The 25,352-nt window shown below is 35.5% G+C and overlaps 1 protein-coding gene across 1 annotated transcript in view; it reads right to left on the bottom strand.

The window, feature by feature from the left end:
* Positions 1–18,874, bottom strand: part of LOC105211052 (uncharacterized) — a 319,612-nt gene extending 300,738 nt beyond the window's left edge. The window contains exon 1 of the mRNA XM_011182319.3: positions 18,771–18,874. The gene's annotated coding sequence lies outside the window, so the exon portion shown is untranslated. The remainder of the gene's footprint in view (positions 1–18,770) is intronic.
* Positions 18,875–25,352: the final 6,478 nt, after the last annotated feature.

Raw genomic sequence — 25,352 nt, 5'->3', positions numbered from 1 at the left:
GTAGGAGGCATGGTCGACGACGACAAATGAATGTGGCTGTTGATAGGGACAGACGGTAATGGGCGGTAATAGCGGACGCCGCAGGAACAAATGGCAAATGCTTAAGCACATGCCATGGAAAGAATAACAAAACCGTAACCGGAGGGCACTTATCGTGCGCGACATATATACTTATGCATATATATATACTCATACACCCATATATGTATAACCGTTATATAGCGGCAACAACTCGTAATTAAAGATTCACAGCACGTCTGTCACATACTGTGTTGCCAGTGTTTTTTTTTGCGCTTGTTATTGTTGTTTATGCTTTTCTTTTTGTCACACTTCCGCGTACAAAGTTTTCCATGCCTCCTGTTGCCCCCTCTTTTCCAGAAGTCTTTCTTTACGACTTGTAATATTTCTTGCTTCAGCACGTTTATAGTCTTTAATGCCATTTTGTTTGGCACAGTCGTTGTCGTTGTCGGTGTTGTTGTTATTGTCGTCGTTGTGCGTTCATGTGCAAAGTGTTCACCGGAAACTACGAGAAAAGTGTTAACCATAGTTGCTTAGAAAGATGTAAAGATAGTGGTGATAATGTCCATAATGTATACGAGTACAACATCATATTTATCTACTCAAAAGCGCAAAGTAAAAAAGTAAACAATAGACAAACAACAACAACAACAACACAAGAAAAAAAAACAAAAGATTGAATACTTCAAGTAGATATGGTAAAACTTAGACGGCCATGAATGAAATATTGATAGCGAAAAGGTTATATACTTAAAGACTCATTTAAATGCGGAAGCTGACAAGCGGCGGAACTTTTCATAATCGTCGTAGTTTGTCGGGTTTGCTTCAGCTGGGCTCAAGAGTGTTACATAGAAGATTTACATAATGAGTTATTCAAGGTTCGAGAGCGTGTGAAGGTTGAGTATTTTTTTGAGTTTTGCATCTTTTCTTGTAAACGGCAGAATACTTTTAATACCCGAGATCTTTAATTTCAGATTACTAAAATGTGTTCGGACCTCCTGAATATTATATAAGATTAAATCCGAGTATGATTATAAGATATGGTTCTGACAGGTTAATTAGCTGAGTCAATTAAGATGTAGGCTTACTCAATAAACGTATTTATTGATGAAATCTACGCGATTTGGTTAAAACAATTAGTTAATTGACTCAATTAGGGTGTTAATAAACTCAATTAGGATGTTAATTAACTTAATTAGGATGTTAATTTACTCGATATATTTAATGTTTAAACATATCTAATTTAAGTTCAGCAATTAGTATATCTTTCTGGAAATTGTTTCGATTTTGGTTGGACAAAATTATTGTCTGAGTCAATTAATACATATATAACTGACTCAGTATATCAATATCTTGATGATATCGACGCTACTTAGCTTAAACAATTAATTAATTAAATCAATTATGATGTAAATTTAGTCAATAAGTATATCAATATCTTGATGATATCGACGCTACTTAGCTTAAACAATTAATTAATTAAATCAATTATGATGTAAATTTACAAAATAGTGATGTAAATTTAATCAATTATGGCATAAATTGACTCAATTATGTTTTAAATTGATTAAATTAGGATGTTAATTTACTCAATATATTTAGTGTTAAAATTGTTTTGATCTTAGTTGTGAAAACTTCCTTTTTGAGTCAATAAGGATGTTAATTAATTATATCTTACTAGAATTTTTTTTATTTTGCTTGTAAAAACTACTTGTCTGACTTAATTAGGATATAAATTAACTCAATTTATATATTGTTCAAATCTGTCCAATTTAGCTTAGGTTAGGTTGGTCTGGTAGGCCTGCAGGCCACGCATAGACCAGTTATGGTCCTTTGCGATACCAGAATGGAGTGCCTTTACGTGTTCCCTGAGTAGTAGTCATCGTTCAGGATGCCTGCGCCCCTTTTAGTCAATTTAGTTTAAGTAAATAGTACTTTTGTCTAGAAAAGATATTAATTGACACAATATATTTAGTGTTCAAACAAACTCAATTTAGCTTAAACAAATTGTATATCTTTTTATATTACATATATTCGTTTCAAAAAAAAGTATCTCTAATCATAGCAACTGACTTAAATAACAAATAAAAACAGATCAAATTATATATATTCCAAGAATAGCAGCAATAGCTATATGATTGCCTTGAAGACGCCACTGCGTATGAGTAACTATTTAATTTCACACAAACTGAAGTAAAATTTAAAAAATATTGCCTTCAACTATAATATTATAATTGCTTGCTGCAACACGCTTCTGTGTTTGTCTGCTCAAAATCGAGGTCAAAATGTTAATGACAGCGGGCGCACACGATGACCAAAGGCTTTAAATTAAGACCAAAGCAGATGCGTATGACAAAACAAAGGCAAAAGCAAAAGCAAGATACTGAAGGAAGCAGTAAAGAGTAAATTTGCTGCCTTTTGCTGGCATTGAAGGCTGAATACGTTTTTTTTTTTGGTGTTTTCTTTGTGTCAAATTGGGTTTGCTGTATTTTCGGCCATCAGTGGGTTCTATAGTAACATAATATGATAATATTATATTTATTATCTGTTATAACGCTTCAAAATCGTATTTCTTCTTCTTTAATCAAAGTTTTAGGATAATTTAATATTTTTCTTGATAAAAATACATATTGGTTTAGTCTTATCTTGAGATTATGGATGATTTGCTCGCACTGGGTCAAAAATTATCTATTTGTTTCTGTATATTTGAAATGAGTAAGCCATATCTATATCCTTCAACAATGAAATCATTAATTCTGCACTATATTCACACAGGTCAATTAGCTGAGTCAATTAAGTCATTAATTGAATTGATTAAGAGGTTAATTGACTCAACTAGCGTATATTTTATTTAGCTCAAACGATATTTATAAGAAGCGTCTGGTTTTCGACTGTGAAACGTTCATCCTCATTAAATTAGGTTCTTAATTGATTCAACTGAAGTTGAAAACAACTTAATTTAGCTTATTTAACTTTGAATAAAATTGCTAGTTTTGAAGCAAATTTTATGACTTTTCATTGGAATAAACTAGTTTCTATTGGTAATAAAATCGACTTTGGTTTTGCATTAAAGAGACAGACGTTATTATTTTTAGACACAAAATTAAATAAGAAAATTAATCAAGAAATAGTTAACAAACTCTATGCTCTAGTGATGTCAACAGGAAGGACCATGTCTTAGCCAAATATTTTAATTTTTAATAAATTATTCGAATAAATGCAATCGTTATAATATATAAATTAATCGAAGGAATGTTACCTTAAGATAATTAGTATCTTGAAAATATAAGTTTCCAATGGAAAATAAAGATCTGTTAAGAATGAAGTGTTATAAAGGATTCATCAAGGGTCATAAATTCGCTGAAAATTTGCCGATATGATTCCACCTCACGATCTTACTTTGAACTAACATTAGAGGTTCGTTATACTTGGGTCTCAGGTTCACTTCCTTAATAAAAGAAAAAAAATGAGAGGTTTGAGTTCAAATACAGAGATAAGAAAATCTCTGCAAAAAAAAGAGAACTATTTTAACCGAGGCTTATGAAGTGCAGAGCTAAACTAGATAACCAAAGATGAAGATCTACTGCATAGTCTTTTCGAAGCAAACTACAGTCATTTCTCAGGAGTAATGTAAATGTAATCTTCGACAGTTGAAATAATTGTCCGGAATTGAGAATTTCGAACATTAAAGCCTGCCAACAAAGGGCCGAACAACCGCTTTTGTGAACACCTCATAAACGAATTAGACATCAAAGTACTTAGACTAAAGAAACCAAAGCCGTGTAAAATGCTGGGGCAAAAGGTGACAAAGATAGAAGAAATTAGCGAAGCAAAAAAACAGAACACCCATTAAGTGAGGCACATAAAGCTTCAAAAGATGAAAGAATTCATGAGGCTTCCACACACACATCACGCATTGCATAGGCATCACTACTGATGAGATTCAACAACTTTTGCAGTCGTTTGTTTTTTTTTTTCTCAATTTGGGGGCTCACTTAAGTGTCGCTTAGGGGGCAGTTTATTGTAGCGTTGCATTGTTAAATGCCATCATCAAAGCGGTAGTGGCAGTTGCTGGAGCAGCAGCTCAGTCAGCAGTTAATAGAGCGCGTAGCACTTTTGCCAGCGCAATTTGTTGTTGTTTGTCTTCTTCTCTTTTTTTGTTTCTTTTTTCATCTTGTAAGCATCTCCATCGACACTAGTCACTTTCTCTTCGTCGCTTCTTCATTTTTTGTTGCAAAAGAACACGACGCAGCAAAAGTAAAACGAAAAAAAAGTCGCTTGACAACGACAAATTGTTGTTGTTATTTTTGTTGGTGGCGTGAAAACTGGGTTAGCATGCTGTCAGCATAAGTAATATGGGCTGCAATAGCAACAACAACAACACTGAAACACCTCAGCGCAACATACAAAGTAACCGGCATATAACAACAACAATATCTAGTACAACAACAATAAATAAATGTATAACAACAACAACAACAACGTGTAAGAACGCTATAAGACAAGCTGTAAAAGTGTTGTACGTGCTGAAGCATCAATGATGCATTGTAGACACAAAATTGACAAGGCGTCCTCTGTGTGCCAGCACCGGCTACAGCCGACATGAGCCTTGAAGCTGACGCACGGCGATCCAGTGCGCCGCCAGACAACTGCCGAGCACACATTAGCAATTGTAACGCTCTGTAGACGGGCACAGCGAGCGACGGAGTAGAACTAGTGGGCCGTGTTGAAAGAGGCGCATAAAATACAAACGTTCGGAGGCGTTGGCTTGTCATTCCATACCAGCTTTTCAACGCTTGCATTATTCAGTAGTTGTTGTTTCGCTGATTTATTATTTATTTTTCGTTCTCTCGTCTTTTGCGGCGTTTTTCAGATCCATATTGCTTAAAGAATTAACGTGAGCGTTTCTTTTTCCGTTAAAAAATTAATAACATTTAACGGGAAAGATTGAAAATGGAGAGCGGAAGAAGAAACCTTATGAGAAATTGTAACTGTATTTGATTTTAAAATCAACCAAGCATATATTACCCTTGTATAGTCGGTTATCATTTAAATCTAGAAGAACGCTAAACAATCTATTTGAATCTAGTCATCATTCCCAACATAATAAATTAAGTAAAAGCCAAGGTTAAACAAGTAAGGAAGACATTTTATACTCTCGCCTTAAAAACCTATGGTCCGATTTCGGCGATTTTTAGAATGGGGCTGCCACACTATTAACATAGTATTTATGCAAAGTTCTGCACCGATATCTTCACTAGTACTTACTTTATATATTGTAAAGTAAGCGATTCAGATTGTCTTCAAAGTACTGGTATATAGGAAGTAGGCGTGGTTGTGAAGCGATATGGCCTATTTTCACAACATATCATTGGGATGTAAAGAAACTATTACAAACCAAGTTTCATTGAAATCGGTCGAGTAGTTCCTGAGATATGATTTTTGACCCATAAGTGGGCGACGCCTCGCCCATTTTCCATTTTGTAAAAAATCTGAGTGCAGCTTTCACCTGCCATTTCTTATGTGAAATTTAGTGTTTCTGACGTTTTTCGTTAGTAAGTTAACCCACTTTTTGTAATTTTCAACCTAACTTTTGTATGGGAGGTGGGAGTGGTTATGATCCGATTTCTTTCATTTTTGGACTGTATTAGGAAGTGGCTAAAAAAACGACTGCAGGAAGTTTGGTTTATATAGCTCTATTGGTTTGCAAGATATGTACAAAAAACTTAGTAGGGGCCGGGCCACGCCCACTTCCCCAAAAAATTTACATCCAAATATGCCCCCTCATAGTGCGATCCTTCATACCAAATTTTATTTCCATAGCTTTATTTATGGCTTAGTTATAGCACTTTATGTGTTTTCGGTTTTCGCCATTTTGTGGACGTGGCAGTGGTTCGATTTTGCTCATTTTCGAAAGCAACCTTCCTATGGTGCCAAGAAATAAGTGTGCCAAGTTTCATCAAGATATCTTAATTTTTACTCAAGTTACAGCTTGCACAGACGGACGGATGGACGGACGGACAGACAGACATTCGGATTTGAACTCCACTCTCCACCCTGATCACTTTGGTATATATAACCCTATATCTAACTCGTTTAGTTTTGGGTGTTACAAACAACCGTTATGTGAACAAAACTATAATCCTCTCTTTAGCAACATTTGTCTGCTTTTAAGTGAATATATCTTCACAGAGGTAAACGACATTTCTAGAATTCATTAGAAGAATACAGTGTGTGTCATTCCTGCATTAAATTAGTGTACTTAAAGTATCTTTCTAACAAAAAGTTCCACAAATTATTTACTTGAGAAAAAAAATTGAGTTTGGGATTTCGAAAAATACAGTAATTTTCTAGAACATGTCCAATTCAGTGCATTCAATCTTAATCGACGGTATTAAATCAGATTTTAAAAAAGCGTTCAGGAATATATCTAAAGATCTCATGTGTTCACTTCCAGTGACTTTAAAAGTTGGATCTCATGTCAGAGTTCCCAAGATTACATTCGCAGGCTTTCCAGTTTCTCAATATAGATCGAACTCACTCACACCTCGGAGCACTTTATAATAGTAATAATAAATGCATCTAGAAATACAAGCGGCTTCTATAAATAATGGGAGCTTTTGAAGCTGAATCCACAAAAGACTTATTTTCATCTAAATCTGAAGTTTGGCGTTTAGTTTTTAACACAAAACCAATAGGTCTAGGTTTCTACGATCTCTTGTCTAACATTAGTCATACTCATTTTTATTGACCTTTATCCTATTTCTATAAAAGATAGTTTGTGGAGTTAGGACACTAGCTTCAAATATCTTAGAATTCCATGTTCTGTTTGTTGATGCCAATATGAATATTTACTGAGCTATTCTACGATCTTTTATTCGATGGAGAGGGGTTGAATATGGAGAGAAGTTGGTTCATTTATTAGAATAAGGATTTATAAAAGTATGGTTTCCTTCTTCTTCTTCTTCTCCTTCTTTGACAATACTCTTGTCGGTCAGTCTAAGCTGAGAACTCAAAACTTCACCAGTTACCTCCTTCATTTTCTGAGTGCATGTCAATTGTACATCCCAAATGCAGACAGGACCCTATGCACTTGGTTCTTCTATTGGTAAACTCATGGGTCTCGAATCGAAGAAGATTTTCGCTAGAGCATCGTCTTCAAAGTATATAACATGACCTGACCAGCGCATTTACATTTGAAATGAGTAAGTTATGGATGTATATATACATAAATAATCAATTGATTGTGTCTACACTATATTGAAACGGGTCAATTCTTCTATTCCTTGACTGGCGTAGATACCGCTTACGCGGTTATAGCCGAGTCCACAACAGCGCGCCACGCGTCTCTCGTTCTGGCAGTTTGGCGCCAATTGGTTATACAAAGCGAAGCCAGGTCGCTCTCCACCTGGTCCTTTCTTCGGAGTGGAGGTCTTCCACCAGCGGGTACTGCATCGAACACTTTCCAAGCTGAAGCGCTTTCATCCATTCGAACACAATGACCTAGCCAGCGTAGCCGCTGTCTTTTTATTCGCTGCACTATGTCTCATTCATGTCATCATTCCATTTTCTGCGGTATTCGCCATTGCCAATGTTTAAGGGACCATAAATCTTACGCAAAATTTTCCTCTCGAAAACTCCTAGTGTCGTCTCATCTAATGTTGACATCGTCCAAGCTTCTGCACCGTAAAGCAGGACGGGAATGATAAGCGACTTGTAGAGCTTGATTTTGGTTCGTCGAGAGAGGACTTTACTTTTCAATTGCCTAGATAGACGAAATTATCTACAACTTCGAAGTTATGACTGTCAACAGTGACGTGGGAGCCAAGACGTGAATGCGGTGACTGTTTGTTTGACGACAGGAGATATTTCGTCTTGTCCTCGTCAATTAGCTGAGTCAATTAAGATGTTAATTGTCTAATTGAATCAATTAAGTAATTAAGAGGTTAATAGACTCAACTAGTGTTTATTTTATTTAGCTCAAAGGATTTTTACAAGTAGTCTTGTGTCTGTGAAACTTTCTTCCTGATTAAATTAGATTCTTAATTGATTCAACTGATGTTGGCAACTACTCAATTTAGATTAAAGTATTTAATTTTGAGTAAAATTGAAAGACAGCTTTGAAAGTAGTTTTCTGAGTACGAATAGAATAAGAAAGCAATAAAATCGACTTTTGGTTTTGATTTTTAGGCTAGCGTATTCGTTGAATATTTATCTCAAAATAAACTTTGAAGCGCTACATAAATCAGTTGGAAATATACTACCACGTATTTAAAAACCACAAATCTCTGAAATTTCTTCAACAGTACACAGCTAGTTCATTGCGACTGCCTATTCAAATTATTCACACTTTCAACTAAATAAAGTCAGTGCTTGAAAGCGCTTTGACCTTTTGACCTGATTACTTTTGGTTTATGTTTTTAATGAAATTTAAATTAACTTATCTAATTTCCATGCCAACTCTTGATGTGCCATTTTCTTTTTAACGTTCATCAAAGTGAAATGGAAAATAAAGTCATTTGATTTATTCATATAAATAAACAAATCTGTAGATGTGTGTGTTAGCACATCTTTAATGATTTCATGCGATTTACATTTTTGCGCAAAACTTTCGTTGACATTGACTTTTGCCACATGAATGCAATTAAAGCCAGTGATGAATATAAACACACAGACACACGCACATGCATATGTTTGCCTCTAAATATTTATGTGTGTGTCTGTGCGTTTCGGCGTCAACATGCATTCATTAAAACTGTGTGTGCACAAAAATAGACGAAACTCAAATTTTGTCGGCTTTTTTCAATATCAGGACACATTGTTATTGCTTTATTTGTTGTAATTGTTGTTGTTGCCGGTATTGGTGCCTGCCGCAATAAAAATGTAAATGCTTGTTCATTTGCATTGTGCTGTTGGCAAGACTCAATACCGAAAACAACAACAATAACAATAACCATATGATTGCAATTGATTTCGTTGCTCGTTGCCTCTGCAACATTGTCTCTGTTCGTTTCGGCAAATTGATAGATATGTATGGAAGGAGCTGTATTAACTGCAGGCATCAATTCATATATTTTCAAATATGCACACATTCGTAGGTGTATAGGTGTGTGTGTGTGTGCTTACATAACAATTCCATTCATTATTGAGCACAATTGAAATTCAATTTTATGTCTGGTAACCGGAAGCGCTTTTCAACACACAGGCAGATTTATGTGTCCTTATACTGTATTTATATATGATGAGAGTGTGTAGGTATGATGAGAGAGCTTAAAAAGCTAGTTCTTTACCATTTATTATGAATGATTCTATACTTTTGCTCGGAGGCTTCTGATATTCTTTACAGCCTTCAAAGAGAGAATTCAGAGTTGTTTTTGTTTTTGTGGTCCAAGTTAAATTTTTTAAGGTTACATCTCGGTCAAACTCACTATTTTAGTACACTATACCAAGGGAGCACAATAGGCCTAATGATGGTGCGGTCGCTTGCGGTAAGGCTCGCCTCGCCTCCCTTTTCAACCAACCATACCAAGGTCAACTTCCGTTCGTACACCTAATGGTGCTACCGATCTATGTCTCGTTCGCAAGGCAGTAGGTTCTATATAACAGGAATATACCCATATATTTATCCGCCCAAGGACGCACATCAAATCGACAACTTTCCTCAGAATTATTTGAGGATTGTTTTATGATCTAAGCCATTTTATGATGAAAGCCAATGAAAAGGGTTCAGCGACTCGCGGCGCTCTGTATAACGGGAGCTCTAAGAACCACCCCTACGGCAGCTCTCGAATGGATACTTAACCTGCCGCCGATAGATCTCTTTGCCGAAACCTATGCGGCAAAATCGGCGGGACGACTGCTCACGGGAGCAGAATTTACGTATAGAACTTTTGGGCATAGCTCGGTGGGTATGGGCGAGTACCGGCATTTACCGACTACTTGACCACACTTTTGAACTGGGAAAGAAGGTTCCGACTGAACTTGGAAAAAGACGGCTGGCGTAAGGGAATGATAACCTCAAGCGGCACATTGAATATCTACACGGATGCTTCGAAAATGGAGGACTGGTTAGGTGCGGGAATATATTGTCCGGAGTTAGGTGTAAGACAGCCGTTTAAACTTCCGAACCACTGTAATATTTTTTTAAACGGAGGTGTTTGCTACTGGGAAAACCCGCAGATCTAGCCCTCAATACAGCAGCCGGCTACTCCAAAGTCAATATCTACGTAGACAGTCAAGCAGCAATCAAGGCAACAACCTCGGTTTGCATTTCGGCCAAGAGTGTTTTGGATACCAGGGTGGCAGTGGAGAGAGTTGCTAGGAACACGTGTCTTCACTTCTACTGGGTGCCAGGGCAGAAAGGCATTGAAAGCAACGAGATTGTGGATGAAATTGCCAAGAACGGTGTAAAACTGTCATCCGGAAACGCGACCGACATTGGCCAACCCATGCACTGTCTATATGATGATCTGGACAGGGGCATGACCAGAAAAATTTTAACATACTGGACAAATATACCAGGGTGTAAAACCGTTAAAGCCATGGGTAAAGCGGTAGACCAGAAGTACACCAAACTCCTACTGTCACTCGATAGAAGGAACTGTAGGAGTTTGGTGGGAATACTCACTGGCCACTGTCTGGTGGCGGTACATGTCTACAAAGTGGGACTTACGGATCGAGATGACTGCCGGAAATGTGAGGAGCAAGGTGCAATAGAAGCAATGAAACATCTCCTGTGCACTTGCCCTTCATTGTCAAGGCAACGTCTTCGCTACTTGGGGGCCTCACAATATGAGAATCCGGAAGAGGTATCGAAAGTGAAGCCACCAAAACTTTTAAAATTCGCGTTAAGCGCAGGCACCCTAAAGGAAGACTACACCTCGTGGACAACGTGACAGCACTCCATCTGGTATCGCAAAGGACCAAACTGGTCTATGTGTGGCGTATTGGCGTACCAGTATAACCTAACGTAACCTAAAGAGGGTCTACTTCAATTACATTATAAGTAATAGTATTAACAATGATGTATATATCTATATCTATTAGGGGAAGATATGGACCTCCTTTCATTCTTAGCACTAAATTATTCGAAGAGACCTCACATACTGATTGAGAAAAATTCAGCATAAAAGACGGACTTGAAAAGTAGAACTGGACAATTTATGAAATCTGAATCAATCGAGAACTAAAATCAGACCAATGAAATGCTACTGATCATTTCTATCTCAATAGTATATTACTATGTATGAAGTAAGACACCATTACAGTCAGGCCTTATGACCGAGATGTCTATAGGCCGATAAGACAACCAATAGTTTTCGAATAACACCCGATTTCAGCCAATACCTTAAAGCTCTAGGCAAGTCTGTCTACTTCGGAACCGTGATCAACATCGAAATAATGTCACTCTAAAGAAGAATTCATAATTGTGAACTGAGGTCACGAATAAGTTTATTTTCTCGATGAATACAACTAAAATTTTATGGGGTCTTAAAAGAGTTCTACATCACCTAGCACAGATACTCTGAATGTATCCATACTCTCCAACTAAATATAGAACTCGAGTTTGATCATATTTTGTAGAACTTTACTGTGGCTATTTTAATTTCCAGGATTTGATTTTTGGAGAGTCATTATGCAGATGACTGGACAATTGTTTATAATGTATGCATAATAATTTTTTATATAAATAAAATATTGTGGAAACTCGTAAGGAAATCTGCTCTTATAGATAAAAATTATCAAATTCTTACATCCAACCACCAAAAATTGACATCTGTCAACTGTCATGTATCATCTGTCAGCTGTCATAACTAAGTCACTGCTTAAATTTTTTGGAAACTATGCTCTCTTAGACAAGATCTTTCAACTTTTTCTTACAAAAAACAAGAATAAGCATTTGGCAACTGCAATCTATCATCTGTCAGCTGTCACAACTAAATCACTCAATAAAATTTTTTGAAACTAAACTCCCTTAGAAAAACTGATCAAATTCTTACTTCCAAACAACAAGAATAACCATTTGTCAACTGTCATGTATCATCTGTCACAATTTAAATAAGTCACTCATTAAACAATATGGTGATCATTACTTAAGCATATTCATATTTATAAAATCATTCCACGAATGGAACGCTTTATGATTTATTTAAACAGCAGCGATTCCCAAATTCACTTTCGCTTTCCATTCGTCTGCACACAAATTGTATAGAATGCGAAACGCATAAGCTTCGAGTCTAAACTTAATGATTTACAATCCTTTGTTGTTTAAATTACTTAACCACATCATAAGATACGTCAACCAGCACGGCATGCACTGTCTGTTTAACCACATTTGCGACGTTCGCAATTACCAACCACAAGCGGTGTCAGACGCACTGGTGCTGCTGGTCCATCGCTTCAAAGGAGTTCAAAGGAAGCAAAGGCAAAGGCATTCAAGTAAACAAACATTTGCATAGAACCGCAATGTTATAACGGTAATGTCATTCAGTTGATGGTTATCAATGTCGTCGTCGTCGTCAAGCAGGGACGTCAAGCGCCGCAACAACACCACCAACAAGCAAGGCATTATGCTGCGACCAAAGTCAAGGTCAAGTGTCAACAAGCACCTGTCATAAAGAAAAGCAAGAAGTGTGGAGTGGAGGTTGGGATGGTTGATGGTTGAACATTTACATTTACCTAATTATTTGTAGACAAAAAACAACTGCCAACGCAAATCCACACAGTCACCCACACACCTATCAAAGCAAGCGCAATGTTAAATTAACAGTAAATAAATCACACAAAGGAAATTCACTGTTTTTTTCTCTCGTTTTTGTTTTTCTGAGAAGCTCTCTGTCTGTCCTTAATGGATTAAAAAAGACAATATGAATGTGAAACAGAAAGAAAAAATGTGTAAAAGGTGTGAATAAAGAAAAAGGAAAAAGAAAAAAATCCCGTATTTGTAATTTATTACACCTGAGAGGGTAATTTAACTGCTGCGCTGGTCATTTGTGTAGTCAACCATTCATTCATTTTTAACGTCTCGTCTGTTCAGTTGTCCCCCTCACAGTCGCCAAGCGCCAGCCGTGGTAGACAAAGGAGCTCGACTGTGCTGCGCCGGCATCACTCATTTCACTTCAGTTCACTTCATTAAGCTCATCAGTGAGAGTGTGTCAAATACTGTGTGAGGTACTAATTGGCTGGGTATATAATGTTTGGAGGAAAAGCTTGGTGAGACCTATTGCTTCAGCACCAACTTTGGAGAGTATACTAATATATCCGAACAATATGATTTCGAGCATTCATTTTAAAGATATTTACACTGAGAGAAGAATTGTTAACAAGAAAGAATCCAATGAGTTGATTAAAGCAGCTCTCAGTCTCTACCTCCAATTTAATGGGTGTTGTTCCCGAAACTAAGTGAAGTAGTTTCTCTCTGGGCTCAGAGTCTAAAGCTAAAGCAACTGTAACTGCTGCCCATAATTCTTCTTCTTCCTCTTTGGTACTACATCCGTGGGTCGGTCTGGGCCGCGAACACAAAACTTCGTCAGTTGCCTCAATCCTTTGCTAAGTTACGCCAGTTGTATATCCCAAGTACAGACAAGTACTTGGGATATACAAGCATTTGGTCCTTCCAATGGATACGTGGACGCCATTGCTTCTTTCGCCTACCCATGGATCATAAGGGGCGATGTAGCTTTTTGCTGGAGCTTAGCCTCCTCTACGTACGACATAGCCCAACCAGCGCATTCGTTGGATTTTTGTGCGGTTAACTTTATCCACGTCGCCATAGAGCCCATACAGTCCATGCTTCCATTTTCTCCGGCACTCGTTGTTCACGCGGACAGCTTCAAAGGACTTGCCGAAAACAGTTCTCTCGAATGTTCTCATCTCGGTTTGTCATCGTCTATATTTCTGTGCCGTAAAATAGGACGGGAACGATAATGGAGTGTAACTTTTGTTCGTCGTGAAGGGATCTACTACTCAATAGTTTACTGATCTCAAGGTAACACTGGTTGACAATAATTATTCTGCGCTTAATCTCCAGTATTAGATTTTTGGTGGTATTTATGAGGGTTCCAGCATAGACAAAGTCCTTAGCATTTTCATATATATAGCTGTCAATAGTAACTTAGATTCCAAGACGAAATGAATCTTTCTGTGTAGCCACCAGGTACTTTGTCTTGCCCTCGTTCATCGCAAGATCAACCTCTTTTCGCTTCTTTGTCTCACATTTCTCAAGAATATTTAATATTCGGATGCAATGAAGGATACTTGGATGCATTCAAGGGCTTTTACAGAGTTTTTTCCCTAGATTTAGAAGAGGCTAATGCTTCATTAGTTAGTATAGAACGTCATGAAATGAAGGAAGTATTTTTGGATCACCCTTTAATATACTCTAGGCAACATATTGCAAGAATATAAAAAAACTAAAAAGCTTGTCGAACCGAACTCACATTTATATTTTTGCCATAATTCAGGCAATAATCATTTGTAAAACCTTTGTTATGGTCACCCAAACTGGTTGTGCCACTTTTACAATGAAAATCCACTGAAATTGGTACTTTATGTATGTGATATATATATCACATATATGTGATTGTATACGATGGTGTATTGTGTGTATTTGGCTTTTAAACTTATCAGCATTATTTTCAAAGATTATATGCACTTGTGCAAATTTATTTTATTTCTGCTGCTGGCGCTTGTTTTCGGTTATGTACAAAGGATTTGCAGGGATATGAAAATCACAGAAAAAAAAACAGAGAGACGAAAATAATGTGTGTACATATGTATATAAGCTCATATGTTGGCGCAAAACCCGCACACTTTTCACTTCATTTAACGCAGTACGAATAGCGCGCAAAGCTAGTGAGTTGTAAAGTTGTATTTTTTTTTCTAGAAAATCCGCTCTCTGAGGATTAAGTGTTTTTTTGCCTTATTTGCGCTCAAACAAATATATTAGTAAATACATAAGTATGCGCTACTTCGTATATAACACATAACAGTAAATAGAAACACATAACATAGTGAGCAGGTAAACTGACCCTTGTCAAGCTGAACTTAGCCACCCACTCAACATGTGGTCAAAACTTGTGCGCTACACACACATAGATATATGAAGGTATGAGCTCCCACCATTCATTTTGGTGGCTTAACTCAATTTGACTTCGTACTACTCGAACTCAATTAATTGATTGCATAATATTGAATGAGGCCGGCAGCAAGTTGGTTGATAACTTTGAAAACAAAAACCCTCTGAATGGTTCAATTTACAGTGAATGATTGAGTGGAGGAATGGGGGAGAGTGAGATAGAGTGTTGGGCAAAAATAGCGCACTCCGCAAATTTACTGTAAAAGAAATGCAATTACAGTTATGTACTTGACAGTAACAAAAAATCAGAGTGGATAGAGGGTGTGATTTTGTGTGGCAGATCGATCAATGAACCCCTAAAACAGTGGGTCGATTCAAACTAATCGTGAATAAAAATCGAAAGCTACAAGAAATTGTTTGAAACAAACTAAATTATTTGTCATTATACTATAAAAACTTAACCTCTGTTTGTGTCACCTAAAACGAAAGGAGTTAGATAAGGGGTACGATATACATACGTGTATATTAAAGCAATCTCAAAGTAATCAGGATGATGAGTAGAGTTGAATTTCGGATGTCCGTAACTCAGAAGCACTCAATTTTATAGAAAAAATGGTACAAAAAGGCTACACTTTGGTTAGTATAAAAAATTTAAATGGATATGGCATCGCCAACTTTTTAGTCAAAACTCCTATATCATGCCAATATAGACGAAATTTGGTGCATAATATGTCACCCTGATTTTATGGTTTTAAAATGGGCGAATTCGGTTCAGAATCACGCCTACTGTTCATATAAGACAATTTTGAATTTTAAATCGAGCACCAATGAAGATATCGGACAATTTTACACAAATACTGCCATTGAGGTGTGGCATGACTTATTGAAAAATTGTCAGATACGGACCATAACTTTTCAAGGCCCCAAATATCGAACATGAGGATCGGTAAATGACTCAGGAAATTCAGAGGGAATATTATCTTTATAATAATATGTCTATGTTTCAAAAATTGTTAAAATCGGGTCAAAACCTCCTTTAGCTCCCATATACTATGTGAGATTTTTTAACAAAATTAATTGATATAATTTATAACTTGGTAGTAAATGTAATCGGACGGGGAATTATCTACCCTAACCCACATACATATACACTATATAATAACTTTTGTTATTCTGGTGGACTTAGAGCGTTTGGTGGGTTTCAAAAGTTCAAATAAAAGACAATTATAATTTCCAAAGTTATAACTGTTTGTGTTGAACAAGTTCCAAAAAAAGGTCCTTGCGGTGACTTGGAGTCCTTGGAGATTCATCTTCAATCAGTCGGATAAGAAAAACTAATCTTATAAATATATAATCCTGGGCCTGATCGAAGCTTTTTTCTTTTTTTTTTCAAAATTAACAAAATGTCGGCCTCAGGAAATTTTGTTCTAGATTTTCGGGAAAAAATCAGTTAATTGGTCTTAAAAATCGAAATTTATGAAAATAAAATCCTCCGATCTGGCCTGAGTTTATTATGTATTCTAAAAGTTGTATACGTTTCATTAAAATTTACTGAGCGGTTTTCGAGTTACAGTTCAAAAAAACTAGTTTTCAAAACATTGATACATGTCCCCGTGCGTTTTGGAGTGCCCGAGCGCTATTTGTTATTTGTCGAATAACTTGAAAAATATTAAAATATTTCACTTAACGAAAATGTAAGAAAAATTATTTTTTTGAAAATCCAGACACCTCTAACCCCTTAAAGGGTACAATATGTTTAAAATATCAAGTCGATCTGAGAAAAGTTCTAATAGATACTATTTGGTTGTTCTTTGTTGTTTTTGTTATAATAAACCAACAGTGAGTTTTGCTGTCACAAGAGTACCCACGGCTGAGTTTTCGATTTTTTTATACAAAATTTCACAAAATACTGTGCTGAATTATTTAAATGATATAATAAACAAGTAAGGAAAGGCTAAAATCGGGTGCAACTGAACATTTTATACTTTCGCAATTTATTGAAGAAATTTAACCAATACATATATGCGGAATAAAGCTCCCCGTATTTTTGAAAAACCTATAATTAGGTATATGGGAGCTAGGAGAAGATACTTTTGAAAAACCTACAATGAGGTATATGGAAATGTTATGACCCGATTTTAATAATTTTTGGAACAGAGACACACTATTAGAAGAAAACAATTTCCTCTGAATTAAATTGAGATATCTGAGAGATTTACCCATATTTTCGGTTAAAATTTATCCTTAGGCGCTGAGTTCAACATGTTCGATATCTGGGGCCTTGAAAAGTTATGGTCTGTTTTCGACAATTTTTTCACAAGTTAAGCCAGAGATGATATGCACTAATTGTGTAAAGTTTTATTCCGTTATCTTCATTGGTTCCTTATGTTTACATTATAAAGTGAAGGAATAAGATGGATTTCAAAATTGAGCTATAAGGAAAGTAGTAGTGGTTGTGAACCGATTTCGCCCATTTTTTTTTCCTTTTATCAGGGTGCCAAGAAAATATTATATACGGAATTTCATTCGAATCGGTCGAGTAGTTCCTGAGATATGGTTTTTGACCCATAAGTGGACGATGCCACGCCCATTTTCTATTTTGTAAAAAAATCTGAGTACAGCTCCCTTCTGCTATTTCTTCTGCAAAATTTAGTGTTTCTGACGTTTTTCGTTAGTTAGTTAACCCACTTTTAGTCATTTTCAACCTAACCTTTGTATGGGAGGTGGGCGTGGTTATTATCTGATTTCAACTATTTTCATGGTGTGTGGTGGGGTATGTAAGAGAACCGACTGCAGAAAGTTTGGTTTATATAGCTTTATTAGTTTGCGAGTTAAATACAAATAACCGATTTGTGGGCGGGGCCACGACCACTTCCCCAAAAAAATTACATCCAAATATGCCCCCTCCTAGTGCGATCCTTTATTCCAAATTTTACTTTTATATCTTCATTTAAGTTATGACACTTTATGTGTTTTTGGTTTTCGCCAATTTGTGGGCGTGGCAATGGTCCGATTCTGCCCATTTTCGAACTTGATCTTCTTATGGTGCCAAGGAATATTTGTGCCAAGTTTCGTCAAGATATCTCAATTTTTACTCAAGTTACAGCTTGCACAGACGGACAGACTGACGGACGGACAGACATCCGGATTTCAAATCTACTCGTCACCCTTATCACTTTGGTATATATAACCCTATATCTAACTCGTTTAGTTTTGGGTGTTACAAACAACCGTTATGCGAACAAAACTATAATACTCTCTTTAGCAACTTTTGTAGCGAGAGTATAAAAACAAAAGTTGTAATAATATACTTGTTTTCAACCTCTGCAACCCACTTAACCTCTTAATATAGAGTTCATAGATTTATTAATATTTATAAAGAAATAAGCCTAATTGTAGGCAAAGTTTTTCAAATGTAGCTACTCCTGACAAAACTTAGATGAATACATTGCCTACATTTAGGATTATTTTCCTGAATTTAATGATTTAAGTAAGAAATTTGTAAAAATGACCAAGTTAATATAAATTCGTCGCAGAAATTAAACATGAAACTGTTATTTCGGTGAAATAAAATTTATAAAAAGTTACCATCCAAAATTTAAAAAAATATTTGATACATAATAGACAATAATTTAAACATTTAAATTTGTTAAAAGAAACTTGGAATAAAACTTACCAAAATATTTGATCTCATTTCGCTGTCAGAAGAATCAGTTTGCATACATTTAAAGACAATTTGGATAAATCCGAAAGTATGTGTCTATTTTAAGGTATTTCTGTAAGTAAACAAAAAAAGTTTATTACTAACATACAATGATGTGGTTTGAAAAAATATATATGCATTAAAATAGTTCTACTTCATAAATAAACTATTAAGTATCTGTGCTTTTCATATTAATAATTTATTTACAATAAAAAAATAAAATTTATTAAATTATTATAACGGTATTTTTGCTGATTTTGCAATGTTTTTGCATTAAATTTCCAACAGACATTATTACAAATATATGTATAAGAACATACAGTGGAACTTCCATAACTCGAACTTCTCTAACTCGAAGTTCTCCCTAACTCGAACTCTTGAAGAGGCAATAGAAGTCAAATTTCATACATATTCCCTTCCATAAATCGAACTTTTAGACCAGGGCATAATACAAAATTTAAAATTTTTCTATCGAGGTAGAATTTTGGAAGAGTCCTTCTATATCGTATGAAGGCGAATAAAAAATATGAACTCGAAGTTTGTTTGTGGATTATGGTGATTCGAGTTAGAGAAGTTCCACTGTAGTAATTTTGAAAAATGCGCCTATATGTAGACTTTGTTAAATTTTGTGTACTGTTTTTTGTCATAACTAAACCATTTTGTATCATAACTAAGCCACTTATGCGCTGCGATATACCTTCTAAAAAACAACAACTGCATTTTCTGCTCGTATTCAAAACGACCGGTCAATTGTCAATAATCGTCATTGTGTAGGCAACCCTACCTCACACTGATGCACTCCCACATGCAAATATATATTAATACCCCCAGTTGTTGTCGTTGTTGTTCATACATAACAAGCGTTTGTTTTTTGTTGTTGTTGTTAAGTGAGAAAAACATGTCTTTTATTAAGTTGTTATGCTGCCTGTCACTGTACACCAGTTGTGGGAATAATAACAAAGTGGAATCGACACAACAAAGTCAACAGCTGTAGCAAATATTAAAAGCGCTTTATTCCAAAAAAAACAGAAAAAATGTTCGAAAAATAAAAGAAAATCTTATCTGTTTTGCTACTTCACTGACGATGCGCTCATTCACTCAACAATGAACCGTTATGGCTATGTGTGTGTGTGTGTGTGTGTGTGTGCTCATGGCCTTGCATACACAGTTACTATTTTTCACTTTAACGACCAATGACAGAGCGCATTTAAATGTTACGTATACGCCATGTGCGCCATGAATGCACAGTGTGAAAGCAAGCATTGTATTGCCGAAATTGCAAATCGATGCAGTATTTGGTTTGAGCGGCGAAACAAAAGAAAAATATGAGTTAAGCTAAATGTGCAAATATTTGCAAATAACTGTATTTCGGGTATAATGCTGAAGGGCGCAACCAAAAAAATATGTATGTGAAGCAAGTGAGGAAATGATTTTCAATATTTTATTTTTGGCAATTTTAAATCAAATTTAAATATTGGCGATTTAATTCAGACTCATGCTGACAATATACCGTACAGGGTGCTCTTATAGATAAAGCGTCTATATTTTAGAAATACAGTTATAAAAATGTTGCCACCTGTTGAACATTCTAAATTAAAATAATAAAAAATGTATGCAAATTAAGGGGGGGTAAGGTTTGTTCCGTCGAAAAAAGACCTTTTTTCATGAATTTTCTTAGAAAAAATTATAGCTGTAAGTTTATTTTACTTATTATTATATGAAAGTACAACATTTGAAGGATACTTAAAAAAAAGTTTTATCGAAAAATAGCGAGGAATAACGGATTTATCGTCGATCTATGCAGGCACCTCGAAAAAAAGTTGTTGTGCGGTGACCAGCCTACAGCATCACTGGATCATCCGAAACCAAAAAATCAAAATGCTTTCTTTAGTTTATTAGTATATCTTTCAATTGACGTCGAGTTTTTCTTAATCTTTCAATTTTTCAATTTTTGGTACCATTCTCAAGCCAAAATGACGATTTTAGTCGAAAAAATCGACCTATTTATTATTGCAAAATTGTTAGTAATTAAAATTTCTGGAAAAACTCGACGTCATTCGAGAGCTATATATATGTAGAATATTAACTTTAAAACGATTCGACTGAAAAAATAAAATAACTCTGCAATAAGCGTATACAACTAAACATGCTTATAACGAAAAAAGTAGACAAAAAAATTCAAAGAGGGTTGCCACCTGTTGAACATTTTTTTATACTAAATTGATAAAATAATTAAAAAAAATAAGATTTAAGTAAATGTACAAAAAAATTGGAGGTTGCCATATGTTGAAAAATTTAATTGAACTATATTGATAATACGAAAAAATATAGGTATCAAGTATACAGTAGTAGTAATTAAATTGAAGAAAATTGAGAAAGCTTCCGATTAAACAAACTTCTATACGAGGGCTGCTATATATATTTCAGGCCAAGGCAACACTAAGTGTTGCCAGGTGCAATCTGACATTTCCATTGGAAAGTTTGACATTTTTTAGCATAACATCACTCAGAACGTTTTGTCATTTAATCGTGAATTGTTTTATTTACAGTGAATTAAAAAAATCATCTCGGCCAAAAAATGGAATTAACTCGTGAACATTTTCGTGCGATCATTTTTCACAACTTTCGACGTGGTTTATCGCGACAAGAGTGCATAGATGAACCAAAATCTTTGTATGGCTATGAAGCACCATCCTAAAGCACTGTGAAAAACTGGTACAACGAATTCAATCGTGGCCGACGCTCGCTCAAAGAAGGTCGTCCAAAACAGCCGTTGCGCTAGAAAACATCGATGCCGTACGTGAACTGATAATGCAAGACCGTCATGTAACATACCTTCAGATAGAGGTATGCCTATGCATTTCTCCCACCAGCATACATTCGATATTGCATGAACACCTGGCCGTAAAAAAGGTTTGTTCTCGTTGGATCCCGCACAATTTGACAATCGCTCAAAAAAAGACTAAAAAAAAGTGCTTCGAAAATTGGTTTGAGAGCATGCAAAAGTGTATAAATCTTGATGGAGAATATTTTGAAAAACAATAAAACAATTTTCCTTGATAAATATTCCTATTTTCATTATTAGGCCAGAAATATATATAACAGCCCCCGTATTAGCAAGGTTGCCACAGTTTAAAATTGTGTATTCATTTTTTATACTCAAGCAACAAAGATGCTAAGAGAGTATAATAGTGTTGTTCACATAACGGGTTTTTGTAAGTCATAAAATTAAACGAGTTAAATAAAGGGTTATATATACATTTCAAAATGATCAGGGTGTCCGGCCGTCCTTGCAACGAATAACTTGAGTAATAGATTTAATTAAAATAAACCATACATTTATTAAATTATGATAACAAACACAAAGTATCGCACTACTAAGAAGGGTATATTTGGAAGTAATTTTTTTGTGGAAGTGGTGGCCCCACCGCCAAATAGATTTTTTGTTAGCTCAGGTGGTGTGACTCGTTTCGTGGTTGTGGTTGGCCGTGGGGAAATGGAGGGCGCAAGTGATTCCACACTATATTATAAAAAAAAATAACGACTATTCCTTAAAATAATTATAATTTTATTTTAAAACTTGGAATTACACTTACCACATCTAGATCGGATGAGATGTCGAAAAGGAAAAAGGAAAAAAAGCAAAAAGCAAAGGCAAGAGCGCAACTTTTTCAAAGATTTGGTTGCGTTCGAATTAAGACTTCGAAAAAATCTTCGAAGAAATTATCGGTCTTCCGACACAGACGTAGCAGTGAAATTAAGCAGGGGCGGCGTCAACAGTATATATCGCGTAAACCAAAAATGCTATATAAACCAAACTTTCTGCAGTCACTTCCCTTACGTACCCCATTAAACACCATAAAAATAGATGAAATCGGTTAATAACCACGCCCACCTCTCATATAAGGGTTATGTTGAAAATTACTAAAAGTGTGTTAACTCCGTAACGGAAAACAAGCTGCACTCAGATTTAAAAAAAAAAAATGGAAAATGGACGTTGCGCCATTGTGAGTCAAAAATCATATCTCAGGAACTACTCGACCGATGGATGAAAAATAGGCGAAATCGGTTCATGACCACGACTACTTTCCATATAATTCAATTTTGAATTACACTGATTCCTTCACTTTATAATATATGCATTAAGAACCAATGAAGATAGCGGAATAAAACTTTACACAAATACTGTATTTGAGCTGTGACATCACTTGTGGCAAATTTGTCAAAATCGGGCTATAACTTTTCATGCCCAGGATATCGAACATGAATCGAAAATATCGATAAATCTCTTAGATATTTTAATTTAATACAGGGGTAATCTTTTTCTTCTAATAGTGTGCCTCTGTACTAAAAATGAAATAAAATCCGGTCATAACTTCCCCTAGCTCCCATATACCTAATTATAGATTTTTCAAAAATACGGTGGACTTTATTTCTCATATGTCGGTTAACATGTGCGATATCTTAGCAAAATTAAACGAGCATATTATCTTAGATATAATGTATGTTGGCGATGTAAATGAGTGAACTCGGTTCAGGAACTCAGCACTCAAATAAAATTATGATGATTTTTGTTATTCTATTGGATTTTACACCGAATATATGGGTCAAATTGTGCGTTATCTTAATAAAAATATAGCAATAAATTACGAGAGTATAACATGTTCGGTTACAACCGAACTTAGCTCTTCCTTACATGTTATTTTTAATTTTTAAAAAAGAACAGTAAACCATATGGGTTTATGAACGATTACGGCACGCGATATTTTAAAAAGGGTTGCCGGCTGTTTGAAAATTTTCAAGCCATAAGATAATATAAATAAGATGACATTGTAGTGTAACTAACTAAAGAAGCGGTCTTTTAGACCGCTATGCTTAATATTCATATTTATGTCAAGGTACCACATTTTCTGGAATGCGAGCAAATTGCTTATTATCTTAAAATATTTTTGCATTCAGTAAATGCTCAACAGAAGTTTATATATTTTTTTCTGGAAACAAAAGCAATTTACTATTTTCCAAGACCCTAGTCACATTTGTTATTTAACACTTTGCCAATTCTATTTCTGCACTCAACATAAATCAAAAGAGTAAACAAAAAAATAAAATAAATTTCTGACAGCGCTCGACAACTTAATGAGTACGAGTACGAGTAGTAATAAGGAAGCAGCATAACGGAAAATATATATATATATATATATGTTTGGCGCACCACAAACAAAATAAAATGGCGGAAAAACAATAAACTTGAGCCAGCTGTCGGACAGCAAGTCAACAACCGTTAGTGCCACTGTTCTCCGTTGTCGCTGCTGCCAACGCTATCTCTCCGCTCAGTTCATCTATCAACGGCAATGACAGCAACGCCACATTGACGCTCGTTGCATTCAATCGTACTTTGCCACAGCCACCAGACAGACCGACGAGCTAACTGTCTAAACAGATGACACGACCGACACTCGGTGTTGAATGACTGACTGTGTTTGTGTTGTAACTGGGCGCCTGGCAGTCATTCGCTTTTTTCTTTTTCTCCTTCTTCTACTTTTTTGATTTAATTCGTCTTATTCTCTTGTGTTTTTTGTTCGCTTTTACTAATATTTCGCTTCATTTTCTTTCTTTTTCCTATTTACTAGTAGCCTTTAGCGCTTTCCTATTTAACGTTAGCTTATATTATATACAATATTTACGGAGTAGCTTTATCTGTTCCGTTTACGAAGGAGTTGAAGTTACTGTCCTTGCATTGTTTGTCTGTATTGTTGTGTTGCATTTGACTGTTTGCCTCGTCCAACCAACCGCCCGTAAAATAACTTCTCATCATCATGCTTCAAATTATCTGCCACTGTACACGGTATGTCCTTTTCGCTGTTTCCAAAAGACTCTCTTACAAGATTTATGCTCGAACACAGCTGAAGTGTTCATTCACTCCAACCACTAGCCGTTATATTCATATTTCGCATACAAACCGTTATAGTGTCTGGCAAATGAATTGTTACCGTACATATAATATACATATTTATCTATATATATAGTATACTAATATCCTATTTCGGTTCGGTCATGATTGTTTTCATAAGTCGCATCTGTTTAACTGTCTTGCTTATTTGTATTGTTATTATATTCGTGTATGTTGTTGTTGTTATTGTTTTATGTATTATCTTAATTTGCTGCATTTGTTGTAGCCTCTCAACTACAGTGCCGTTAACTCTGATTAGTCACATATATTTATATGTGTTTGTATTTGTACATCAATTTCGTCTTGTCATGCAAAGTGCTTGCAGTAATCAGTCTCCTCCCTACAACCATATTTGCTGATGGATTCAGTAATTTTGACATTGCCATGAGAAGCAAACACAAAACACTCGTCAGTTTCGTACAAACGCACGCACGTATTATCTCGTTTAGGTAGAGTTGCACATTCGTTTAGGCGGCATAACGGTCTCGACTGCATTTAGGAGTAATTCTGTGTGCCATGTATACCCAGTAGGAAAATCTTGAACTAAAGCAAAATATTTTAAATTTCAATATATGAAATACTGCGAGAGAACTAATACTTCGTTT

This window comes from Zeugodacus cucurbitae, chromosome 4 (genome assembly GCF_028554725.1).
Source record: "Zeugodacus cucurbitae isolate PBARC_wt_2022May chromosome 4, idZeuCucr1.2, whole genome shotgun sequence".
NCBI lineage: Eukaryota > Metazoa > Arthropoda > Insecta > Diptera > Tephritidae > Zeugodacus > Zeugodacus cucurbitae.
The sequence above is the reverse complement of the archived record's forward strand: the minus strand, read 5'-3'. Positions and strand labels throughout refer to the sequence as shown.